A 13,211-nucleotide genomic window follows, 5' to 3' on the forward strand; every position below is an offset into this window, starting at 1 on the left:
CATAAAGTATCTTGGTGTAACGCTTACCAAACAAGTAAAAGATCTATATAATAAGAACTTTGTGACTCTAAAGAAAGAAATTAAAGAAGATACCAGAAAATGGAAAGACCTCCCATGCTCTTGGTTAGGTAGGATAAACATAGTAAAAATGGCAATCTTACCAAAAGCAATCTACAGATTCAATGCAATCCCCATTAAAATCCCACCACAATTCTTCACCGACCTTGAAAGGATAATAGTCAACTTTATATGGAAAAACAAAAGACCCAGCATAGCCAAAACAACCCTATACAATAAAAGAACTTCAGGAGGCATCACCATTCCTGACTTTAAGCTTTACTACAGAGCTATAGTTCTGAAAACAGCCTGGTGTTGGCATAAAAATAGACAGGTAGACCAATGGAATCGAATTGAAAATCCTGATATTAATCCACGCACCTATGAACACCTGATTTTCGACAAAACAGCTAAAATTATACAATGGGGCAAAGACAGCATCTTCAACAAATGGTGCTGGCACAATTGGATGAGGGTGTATAGAAGACTGCAGATAGACCCATGTCTATCGCCATGCACAAAACTCAAGTCCAAATGGATCAAAGACCTCAACATCAATCCAGCCACATTGATCCTCTTAGAAGAGAAAGTAGGAGGTACCCTTGAACAAATTGGTATAGGAGACCGCTTCTTGAACATAACTCCAGGGGCACAGACACTGAAAGAAACAATTAATAAATGGGACCTCTTCAAGCTTAGAAGCTTCTGTAAGGCAAAGGACACAGTTGACAAGACCAAACGGCAGCCCACTGACTGGGAAAAGATTTTCACTAATCCTATATCCGACAAAGGGCTGATCTCCAAAATATACAAAGAACTCAAGAAACTAGTCAACAAAACACCAAATAACCCTATTAAAAAATGGGGTACAGAACTGAAGAAAGAATTCTCAATGGAGGAAATCAAAAAGGGTGAAAGACACTTAAGAAAATGCTCCACATCCTTAGCTATCAGGGAAATGCAAATCAAAACAACTTTGAGATACCATCTTACTCCTGCCAGAATGGCTAAAATTAGAAACACCAGTGATGACTTATGTTGGAGAGGATGTGGAGAAAGTAGAACACTCCTCCACTGCTGGTGGGAGTGCAAACTCATACAGCCATTTTGGAGATCAGTATGGCGGTTCCTCAGGAAAATGGGAATTAGTTTACCACAGGACCCGGCAATCCCCCTCTTAGGCATATACCCAAAGGATTCACATCAATGCAACAAAGCCATCTGTTCAACTATGTAAATAGCAGCACTATTTGTAATAGCAAGAACCTGGAAGCAACCTAGATGCCCCTCAATTGAAGAATGGTTAATGAAGATGTGGCACATCTACACAATGGAATACTACTCTGCAGAAAAAAATAATGGTATCTTGAAATTCGCAGGCAAGTGGATGGCACTTGAAGAAACCATACTGAATGAGGTAACCCAGTCACAAAAAGAGAAACACAGTATGTATTCACTCATATATGGATTTTAGAACTAGAGCAAATGATCACCAGCCTATAATTCACATCACCAGAGGAACTAGGATACAAGTTGTATTCTAAGAGATTCATATAAAGTCCCTCACAGAACTGGGAAGCGACAAGTCCCCCAGACCTCAGGTAAAGTGGGGGAGGACAGCTAATGGAGAGAGAAGTAGGAGAAAATGAGAGGGAGGAGAGGAAGGCATGTGCGACCAGGAGGATTGAGCCTGGTTAGGAATGGAAAATAGGAAAGAGAGAGAGAGAGAGAGAGAGAGACAGAGAGAGAGAGAGAGACAGAGAGAGAGAGACAGAGAGAGAGAACATAAAAGAGGGAGCCAATATTGGTTTGAAGATAAAGTTGAACACACAGAAAAGTCGAGGGAACTACAAGACTGCTCCCAACTAACAATCTCAGCTCCCGTGGAAAGGCTATCATAAATGCCCTTTCCGGAGAGTGAGATCAACAACTAACTTCTCCATGGAGTCCTCAACTAATGCCTGTTGAAAACAGGAGCAAACACCCATACATAAACACTGAGTCGAACTAGAACCCAGAAGCCGATAGAGAGGACAAGACCATGCGGTAGAAGTACATAGAGACAGCTTACCTGAAGAAGGAGGAGCTAAGGGCCACTAGACTGATAGCTGGGAAGCCAACAGGGGACTGACTCGGACCCCCCTGAATATGGGTCTCAGCCAGAAGGTCTGAGCAGTCAAGAGACCTCAGACAGTGGAGCCAGGATGTATCCCTGGTGCACAAAAGGACTTTGCAAACATATCCCCCATGGAGGGATAACTGCCTCATTCTAGAGATAGGAGAGAAGCCCTAGTCCCTACTTCATAGGACCTGTCAGATCTACATGACCCCAACTGGATGGCATTCCCCTACATATGGTATTGTGGTGGGGGTTGGGAGGGGAGGGTGTTTAGAGTGCATGGGAGAGGGCAGAGAGGGCCAAAGGGATGGAAGGAGGGAGGGAGGGCTGAAGGGGAGGGAGGGAGGGAGGGAGGGAGGGAGAGGGAACTGGGATCGACATGTAAAATAATAAATTAAAAAAAAAAAAAAAAAAAACGCTTTGACTCCAAAATTTAAGTTGAAGAACAAGTTAGTGGGGAAAAGTATTTCTATTTTTGTTTCCACAGAAAATGAAAAGATGTGGATTCCTTCCAGGCTAACGTGGTTTGATCACGCCAAACTGCCTGAAACAGAGTACAAGCTGATCCTACATTCCAAACAGCTGGACAAAACAGCCCTACAGACTACAGTTAGGATATCTGAATCTTCTTCGAATCCCCCAAGACAGCGCCCCTTACCAGCAGGAAGTAGTTTGTGTATAAATGTTTGTTTTCATTTAATTGGACTTTGTTATATAAAATTAAATAAAAATAAATAAATAAAAGAAAAAAAAGAAAAAAAAGAATTGATAGAATATATACGGGTGTGTGAATATGTGTGTGTATGCATGTATATGAGAATCACAAAAAGAGGAACATGGTATGTACTCATTCATATATGGATTTTAGACAAAGAACAAAGGATCACCAGCCTATAATTCATACCGCCAGAGAAACTAGGATACAAGGAGGAACCTAAGAGATTCATACAAGGTCCCTCACAGAAGGGGAAAGGAACAAGATCTCCCAAGCATATTGGGAGTGGGTGTTGGGGCAATGAGTGGAGAGGGAGCTAGGAGAAAGAGTAGGGGAGGAGAGGAGAACATGTGGGACTAAGAAGATTGAGTGGGGGGGGGGGAGAAAGAATAGATGAGAGCAAAAAATAGAGATACTATAATAGAAGGAGCCATTAGAGGTTTGAAGAGAAAATGACTCTAGAGAAATGTTCAGAGACCTACAAAGATGACCCCAACTAACAATTTCAGCAACAGTGGAAAGGCTACCTTAAATGGCCTTCCCTGGTAATGAGATTGATAACTAACTTATATATCATCACAGAGCCCCCGTCTAGTAGCTGATGGAAACAGAAGCAGATATCCACAGCTAAACACTGAACCAAACTCCTGGAATCCAGTTGCAGAGAGGGAGGAGTGATAAGAAAAAGAAATGGGATCAAGACCATGCTACAGAAACCCACAGAGACAGCTGACCTGAACAAGGGGGAGCTAATGGACTCCCAGACTGATAGCTGGGAAACCAGCATTGAACCAACTCAGACCCTGTGAACTCGGTCTCAGTTAGAAGGCCTGGGCAGTCTAAGGGACCTCTGACAGTGGAACCAGGATGGATCCCTGGTTCATGAAAGGACTTTGGGAGCACATTCCCCATGAAGGGATACTTCCCTTATCCTAGAAGCAGGAGGGAGGGCCTAGTCCCTTCTCCAAATGATTTTACAAATTTTGATGAACCCTCCTGAGAGGCATCACCCTCCCTGTGGAGTGGGGGGGTGGGTGGGATGGGAGCGATGTTGGGGGACATGGGAGGGAGGGAGAGGGAACTGGGATCAATATGTAAAATAAGAAAAATATATAAAGAATATATGCATATACATATACTATAAATATATATTCCCAATATATTTCTCACATTGTGAGTATCATGAACACAACCATAATGCAAGTGGCTCTGAAGCAAATACAACTTTGCTGATTGTTGCTGATACTGCAAAGCTTCAGAGCTGACCTGGGAGTGGCAAGGTGAATTTCAGGACAATAATGCTATTATAACAGTTATAATTCTTTATTGATAGCTCTCTCAACTAAGAACTAAATGTTTGTTGCTGTCAAAAATTTAGACTCCAGAATTCTGTGAAATCATATAAATTCAGACTTTTATCTGTCAAAGACAAAATTTACATCAGGTTTTCCAACTTCAAGCTTAATTCTCCTTTTGTTATTTCTACTCAGAATTTAAACAGTTTCTAGCTACTTCCCACTCCTTAAGAAGGTAAGCTTGGAATCCTTCAATGACTGAGGCAACCATGGCAAGGTTACTATTTCTATTGCAAAAATCTGCTCCCAAACTACCTAAAGTATATTGAGCTTATAGTTTTGAAGGGGAAGTAAAAACCTACAACCATCCTGTTCCACTACGTATGTATTTTTCAATGAACTGGAGAATTATTCTGTATTTTTTTTAACCATGTATTTCCCTGACTGAATGGCTATGGCCTTTAAAATTTCACCATTAGAATGGAAGGGTAGCATTAAGATAATACATTTTAAAAAGCCCCCCTTCCTGTGAATTGGAAAGGGAGGAGAAACATCAACATGTCTAGAGTTAAGCACAGCTGAGTCTCTTACCAGGTTGAGCAATGTGTGGCCCAAGGTCTCTTTTGAAGAGTATAAACAGATCCCAAGGGAGAGTTGGATTTGAATGCAAAGGATAAAATAATGTTTGCGGATATGGAGAGATACTTTCTGTCAAATCCAGATGTGTGTGTGTGGGAGGGGCGAAGAAGGGGACAAAGGGAGTGTGACAGACACAAAAACAACATAGACTGAATGACAGGGTGGGATACCAGAAGTCAGTCAGGCTTATGGAGAAACATCTGTTTCTAGGGCTATCACTAAAAAACGACTTAGAACTCTCTCTTGTTTAAAATTACAATTTGCCCCTGCATTCTGTACTCAGCAAAGATATAAAACAAATAAAAAGCCGTGTTAATATTTCTTAATCACTTAAACACACCTCACCTATTAGGACTTGAATCTTACATAATTTCACTTAGCATGTTGTTGGTACTTGAGAAATATTTGCTGAATGAGTGAATCCTTTCATGATTCTGCCCCTCCCCCATACTTTAGAAGTGACTCAGTCCTAGAGTAGGAGCTTGTGATTTAATGCTTGATGTAGCAAAAAAAAAAAAAAAAAAAAAAAAAAAAAAATTTAAAGATATATAACACGGCATTTCCAGGAGCACTCCTTGTCATAATCAAGATACTTTTAAATTTATGTTGACTGGAACAGTAGCCACTAGCCAAATGCGGGTATTGAATGTGTGTAGGCAGTTAATTTTATTTCATTTAAATCAAAGAAGCTCCACAGAGCTAGCCCATATCTACTACATTGGTCAGGTCAAAGGGTTTTGTTCAAAAACCTCACTTTTAAAACGAGCTATTTTTAAGAACTACTACTATCAATAAAATGTAAATTTCTCTGTGTTCTTTTAAAATCGAAAGTCATTGGCTTGCCTAAGCAACTCCAAAGTCTAGTATATCAAGCCAAATTGATTGGTGCGAATAGCAGCGTCTCGGGAGGATTTGCATCATTTTGAGGACTTGTAATATGTGGTCAATTTCTAACATCAACTATGGACCTAAAAGGAGTGCTGAGCATGCTTAGTTGTCACAGTGAAGTATAGAAGTGGGCTGGCACTGATTGACAAGCTTGCTTGACAAAGCAGTCTCCCCTTGAATTCTCCCCCCCCCCCTTTCAAGAATCAGGCCCTTTCTGGTTGTCCCTGGATATGCAGACTCTAAGATTCTTAACTCCATCCCCCGCCCCCCCGCCCCCTCCCCAGCCTACCCATTCCTTACAAGAAACCCCAGACTGTACAGGAAAATATGGGGCTCAGGAGAACAAGGGATAGGAAGTACCTTTTAGGTGCTTGCTAGACACTAAGATGGTCAGTAAAAGCGTGTTGTCTGCAGGATGGATGTTATCTGTGTGGCAAACAGATAAGACCCAGTAAGGTTTGCTTTTAGTGTACAGTTTTTTTTGTTTGTTTGTTTTTTGTTTTTTTAATCATGTGAAGCAGACATTGGTCCCTTACTTCAGGCGGGGGAGTTCACGGAGCTTGGAGCAGTCCTAAAGCTTCTGCACGCACACACAGCGCACACACACAGCACTCAGCCCCATTATCTCTTTCCTTACTATTTGACACCACTAGCCTTGTTTACTCTTAACCTCTCAAAGCTATACAGACCAATACATTTACGCAAACGGATGAAAATATGTTGATAGAAACTGCCTCCACTCCCCTCCCCTCCTTTCCAGGCTCCTTACCAGTTAATAGCAATCTTTTGGGGCAGTGTCAATTTACATAAATGGCTCCCTTTGAATTTCATGCTGTTCAGGAGATGCGTTTTGGGACTTTAGTGGCATTAAAAAAAAAAAAAAAAATCCCATAGCAGATACTTTCCCGGAGCCTGGACGCTTATATAAAAGCGACACGTTCATTTATAAAGTACGCTTCAACAGGGCTTGCATTTTTGTAAATCTATGGCGTTTCGAGGTGTAGTACACTGATTTGTGTATTAGCCACCACTATCACTACAGATCACTTGTAGGACGCGTTAAAATTGGCTCCGCCCCCATCTCTTCCCCCTACCCCTCGAAATCTATGGTTCAGACTATGTCTACAGACAGGAACACTTGCAAAGGATTTGGAGATTAAAACTACTGCGCTGTGATTTTCAACACAAAGACCACAAACAGCGATAGACAACAAGAATTATTTTTAAAAAATCACATTTCAAGAAGTTGGAGGACGACAAAGTCCGAGTCGTCCAGTAAGCCTGCAGAGACTGATCGTGCTTCCACCCAGCAAAAACCCGGGCAGGCGACACGTTGCGACGAGTTTCAGCTGCAGAAGAGGAAGAGCATCACCTGCAGTCCCAGGCGTGGGAAACGCTGCCCAGCCGGGTTAGGAAGCCCCGAGGTAAGCGCAACGGGGGTGGGGGGTGTCTTGGCGGGCTGATCCGGTGCTGAGTGAGAGGTAGCCTGTGCCCGGCGGAGCTCCAAGACTCGGCGGGGAGGAGAGGGGTGGCTATTTCATCGTGGGCACGGCTGCGACCAAGATCACTGCAGCGGGGGGAGGGGGCTGTGTGTGGCGGGGAGCCGGCGGCAGCCAGGGCGTCCTCAGCTGCAGCTGGCTGGGAGGCCGACTGAAGCCGGAGAACCCCTTCAGAGCCCGGGAGCCGGGGGCGAGGCGGAGCCTTGACGTCACCTCCCCTCCTCCAGACGCTCCTGGAGGGAGGAGTGGGGAAAAGAGGCAGAGATCCGCCGCAGTTGCGGGCCGTAACTCCTCAACTCGGCAGCTGGCTGCCTGGACATGTCCTGACAAACTTGGCTTCTCCTGGAGACCTTCTCTTCTCTCTCCAGACCTCGTGCAGGCGCTCTCTCTCTCCACCTCTTTTGGTGCTCAAACTTTCCCGGGGTCGGAAGCCGATGGAAATGCGACCAGCTGAGTCCCGACAGTACTGGAGGCTCGCACTCTGGCTGGGGATATGCTGAAGATCCTAGGGAGGCAAAGTTGGTACTTCGAGCCCGGTTCCTAACAAATCCAAACGGCGTGGGATTTACCCAGCTGCCGGGGTCTGTAAGGAAGAGCATCGAGGACCGGGCTACTGTGGTGAGTTCTTTGTTCCGTGCATACCTTGTAGAATTTAAGTTTAAACGTAAGTGAAATAACGTGTGTGTGGGGGGGTGTTTCGCTCTGAGTGGGGGAATTCATGGGGATCTCGCAGGGTCTGCGCTGAGGGAACTGGACTCCCCGCGGCCTTAACGGGGCGCGAGAATGTAAGACAAGCATGCGTGGCTTTTGGAATTTACAAAACACACACAGAGCGCTGTTCAAAAGAACTTGAGAAGCGAAGCCGTTTGTGCATTATTTTCAGTGTAACTTGTTACAGAAATGGTGCCCAGGGAGGGCGCGTTGGGGACTGGGTGATCTGCAGTGGCGCAGCGCCCTCTAGTCCGAGCACAGGGCAAGGCGCGCTCCCAGCTCTTAGCTAGCTCAGTGCAGACCTCGAACTTGGACCTGCTTGGCACTTTCTAAGGACGTGGACCAGACGGAGCTCGATCGCTTCCACGCCAGCCTTCAGTTTCATCGGTCCACACTTAATACATTTCCATAATTCATTTTGGATGGACTGGGTGCAGAGGTCGTGCGGGGGGAAATGTTTTTAGGGGGAACAGCCCCCGTTCCACCTAATTTTCATGAGGTTCTGGGGACAGGGTCAAGGAAGATGGACTATTTAAAGGATGTTCGTGGAACTTGAACTGCTCTTCTCTTCATGTGAAGGCAATTCGCTCGTAACCAAAAAGGTATCTCTCCATTTCGTTTCGTTGGTGGCTAAAGGATTAGCAAAATGTGGCAGCCTAGGAGACTGCATCTTTGACTTTAAGTGGTTCCTGTAGCGACCAAGTGCAACTTCTTCCAGGCAGTGCGGGTTGTCAGTGAGCCTGGATAGTTAGAATTCTTAAGAAGATATTTTTGTTCCTAGTAAACAAGGTCACACACACACACACAACACACGCTATGATTTTTTTTCTCATGAATCCCTGTGTGCAATTTAGAGAACCAGCGATTTAATGTTATGGAATGGTGTTTTATACTTTTTATTGTTCTTCCCCTCCTAGCATCACTACCCCAGGCCCTCTCACATCCCCTCCCCCAAGGCTGGCATTCTTGTGTGGCTGTGTTTTGTTGAGAGTTAAAATTCCGTGAGGGTCGCAAACCGGTTGGGCTTGGAGATCAGGTCGTTCACTTTCGCAGCGTTCCGGGTATGGAACTGACCGTAACTCGGCGAGCACTTTTTACAATTGTAGCCGCAGCCAGACGAGTCTTTGGGTTATGATGACGCTCGTATTTGCTGGGTATTGTGAATTTGTGTACGTTCCAAACAGCAGCGGGGAATGGAATCAGCACACTCATTCTTCAGGCACTACTTTTTCTTCCTAAGCGTAACCTGCTAGGCACCATTATTATTATTATTACTTTCAGTCACTTTCCTTCAAAGTGGCTTAAAAAGTGACATTAACTTTGAGCCAAATAAATGTTCTTTTAACTACTCTCACTGGCCCCCGGCTACCGTGCAGTTCGCCTTGCAGTCTCTTCCACCCGCTCCTAGGGAAATCTTATCTCTTGTCGTCGCGGCGTTAAAATGTTCGAGCCCCACAAACTTTCCGAGGTCAAGTCCTCCCTCTTCTCTGGGCTTCGTCCCAAAGCGAGGCTGGCTTCGGCCGACTCTTCGTTTGCGCTTCAGCCGGTACCTGGAGCTCTGCCCAAGCCGGGGATGGACTTGCAGCCCTGGGATGCGCTGCCTGAGAGCTCGGGCGCCAGAGGGAGTTCTTACTGCAAGTGGTGCGCCTGTTAGCCAGGAATCTCCCATTCTCGCTGGAGGACTTGTAGCTGTGGGGTCGGGATCTCAGACTGTGGGACTCTTGGGGGCGGAATTGAGCGCAGAAAATGCGTCCAGGGAGGCCCAGCTGCCTTTGTCCTAACAGACCCGGGGGTTGGGAGGGCGTCTGTCCCGGAGGTCCAGGAGGGTCTGAGTTCCAACCGAATCTGCATTAACAGGTCTCCGGGAAAACTCTTGCACCTCTCCCTTGCTTCCCCCCCCTTCCCCCGGTCTTAATGTGGATTTCAGGAGGAAGTAAATTCCGACCTAACTGCATTCCTTTCCAGACCCTCAGTAGTTTTTTTCACTTCGGTGGCTGCAGACTCAGAGCGAGGCATTCAAATGCCAATTTGGGGATTTCCTGGAGGTTGAGAAAAATCTAAAGAGATGCTTGGGAAGGGGAGGGGGTGTGAGTTCCTTACGCCTTAGGTGATTTCTCCTCCCCCCCCTTTACCGTCTTTTTTGGGGGGGTAAGCAAATGTTTCCCCTTTCCTAGCAGGTTACATCCAATAAAATTCCGAGCAGCAGCAACAGCAGAGCTCGAAATTCTAGAATCAGTCCCAAACTGCCCCTCTCGCAGTACTGCAAGCTCCTCGAAGGCGCTTGCCTTGCTGCACGCCGGTCACTTCTGACCGGGGGTGGGGCGTCGTAGAGCGGCGTTCACTGAATCCCAGAGTCTCGGCGCTGGAGAAACGAGAGCCGGCGCAGGCAGGCGTGGCCGCGGGCGGAGGGATATACGCCGCGGGGAGCTGGGAGCACGGGTCAGGCTGGAAGCGGCGGGTCTCGGACGGCCGGCGGCGCCATGCGGACGTGCGAGCCCAGTGCGGCTCCCGACACAGCGGTCTCCCGCCTCCGGGCGCGCTGAGCACCCGGGCTGTGCGCCCGACCGCAGCGCCGATACTTGGAGCCAACTTTGTAGTAAGTTTGCTGGGGGGTGCAGTTGAGCCCGGGGCCCCGGGTGGGTGTCCTCCCTCCCACACTTGTCTCGGGCTGCACCGTGGCGGGGGCTGGAGCCGTCTCGTTGCCCCGGCTCCCGGAGTTGAGTGGCCGATCGCGGCTCCAGGATGCGGAGGCGGAGGGGTGGAGGGAGCGGAGGGACGTGCGGGGAATGGTGATTGCGGAGTCGGGGACAGGCGCTGCGGTTCCAGGACCAGCGCGGTAGTCCACGCAGCGCCAGACTGTCTGACCCGGGTGCCGGACTACCGACTAGCAGCAGCTCCTGGTTCGACTCCTGTCGGTCTCGGCTTTGGAGCATTTCCCAAGAACTGAGATGAAAGCACAGCCGGTCACTTGAGCGTGGGATCTTTGAAATGGAGTCGCAGAGTTTCTTAGATGTTGTGTGCCCGAAGGACTGCAGCGCCGAGGTTGAATGCGGCTCTTTTTGCTAGGCTAAGCCGCGGGGAATTGTGTGGCCGGGAACTTGTCTTGTCTGTTTTCTGGAAGATAAACTGGTGAGGTCTTTAAAAGAGGGTCTGCTTCACAGTCCTCACCATGCTTTCTTTAAGGAAGCTAACTTTAGGTTGTCTTTAAGACTCCCACCCCCCCACTGATGGGAATTGCAGGGCCTTGGAAACAAGGAGGCAATTGTGTGCTATAGAAAAGTAAATTTGCAAATATTTTCTATGTAGTTAATTTTTTTTTCTTGTGCCCGCACTATGGTTTAATTAAGTGGCTTTTGTTAAGCAACTCCGGAGTGCCTGGTAGAGATTAAAAAAAAAAATAAGAAATAAAATAAAAACTGGGAATTTGCATACACAATTACAATCAGAAAAGATTACCTTTGCAAATGTTGACTTCTGATGCTTCATGTATTCTGTATTTAATAGTTTGAGAACATATTTTTATGTGCAAATGCTAAGGAATGGTGATGTTTTTCACTTCAGTCTGAGAGTTGTAGCTCATCTCCATTTATTGCACGTTCTCTCAGGTTATATTGGTTCATTTTAGGTTATTTGGCTTTTGTCTTGGGATCACTGCTCTGATCAAGCAGTTAGAACTTGCCCTCTCTCCTTGTTCAATATTTTAAGATACACAGATATTTAAAACATGGTATTTTTTTAAATGATGAACTCCCAGTTTTGACTGAAGTAGGTAGGATTTTACAAGCTTAGTATAAGTTTTGTTTAAAAGTTTGCCATTGTTTCTTGCAAAGTTAGCATCTTAAACCAGCCAGGGTCTTCTTTTAACCCCTACAGTTAAAGGAAGTAAGGTTGTTAGGGGGCCTGGGCTCTTCATAAAGCCATCTGGGCCACCTGTGAATTCATTTTTGAGGGTAGGTAGTCTCTAGATATACCTTTATTGGGTTCACATTGTGTATCAGTAGACTGGTGAGTTAAACTCATGCTAAAGATGTGTGCTCAAAGTAATAAGGTTTTCATTTAAATAGCTCTGCCTTCTGAGGGTGCATCTTCAGACTGAGCTGTAGGGCCCCCAGTGGAGAAGTCACTTCCTTATGTGAGAGAAGAGGAAGGGACCTAGGGATCCTCTGTTTAATCTTCTCATGAAGTGTCCTGGGACTGCTTGTTTTCTACCCAGGTCTGGCTGATTTTACATAGACTCCATAAACCTAATCAAATTGTCACACTATGGCATCCAGTGCTGTTTAGGTGGCTGGTTTGTAGCCTGAAGGACCTGAGTTAATAGAGGAAGCCCCAGGGACTCTGCATTCTCATCGTAATGGCTGGGAATTTACAGCAGCAAAGTATTCTTTTCAGCAGATTGTGTGGAAGATGAACCAAGGGCTATCTTGGAAGTCTCACTTAACTATTTAATTGCAGATGTGTGTTCTTAGACCCTGGAAAGGTGTTTTCCAACAGAGATACACATAATTTAAGATCAGAAAATTGCTACAATGATTTAAAGTATAAGTTTTAATTTTATGAGAGTTTTGCCTGTTTGTATATCCTGTGCCATGTGTGTTTCTGGTGCCCACAGAGGCCAAAAGAAATCCTCTGGAAATGAAGTTGCAGATAGGTGGTAGTGAGTTGCTGTGTGGGTGCTGGGAATCGAACCTGGATCCTTGGGAAGAGTAGCCAATGCTTTAAACCACTGAGGCTCCTCCAACACTTACCTCTGCTTTTAAAAAAGGTCGTCTTTTCCATTTAAGTTCTTCTCACATTCTTAATTCTAAGAGATGGTTGTATATGTGAAGATAGATACATTTAAGTACTTACATGTTTTCCATAAACCCTTTGGAAATCAGTCATTATTTAATCTTTGTCTTTTATGAAGTGTTAAAGCATACAGCTTTGTGACAAAGCTGCTCAAAGCGCTGATGTGGCATCACCCACAGCCAGTTTTGAAGGGGTTTGAAGTGGTGGTCTCATTTTAGGCCATTTAAAGGGCCACCATCTGTAATGCTGTTGCTGGCCAGGTGGTTGTACCTGAGTTTTCTGTTTAGGGGAAAGGAAGCATTCTTATATTATCCCTCTGTGTATCCTTTCCCCGGTTAATCTAGATTGCTTTTTATTCTCCATTCTTAGTCCTGTGTCCACCTGTCTATTTGTCAGTCCTGTAGCTGTGGGTCTTCTGCAAACACAGAGTGCACCGGTGAACAAGTCAGGTTTCCTGTCCTTAAAGAGCAGAAGTCCCATGAGGCAGAGGATAAGTC

The 13,211-nt window shown here is 45.7% G+C and overlaps 1 protein-coding gene across 1 annotated transcript in view; it reads left to right on the forward strand.

The window, feature by feature from the left end:
• The first annotated feature begins 7,466 nt into the window (after positions 1-7,466).
• The window catches only part of Fat1 (FAT atypical cadherin 1), a 111,982-nt gene continuing 106,237 nt past the window's right edge, over positions 7,467-13,211 (forward strand). The window contains exon 1 of the mRNA XM_051182317.1: positions 7,467-7,830. The gene's annotated coding sequence lies outside the window, so the exon portion shown is untranslated. The remainder of the gene's footprint in view (positions 7,831-13,211) is intronic.

Source organism: Phodopus roborovskii, unplaced genomic scaffold (genome assembly GCF_943737965.1).
Source record: "Phodopus roborovskii unplaced genomic scaffold, PHOROB, whole genome shotgun sequence".
Lineage (NCBI taxonomy): Eukaryota > Metazoa > Chordata > Mammalia > Rodentia > Cricetidae > Phodopus > Phodopus roborovskii.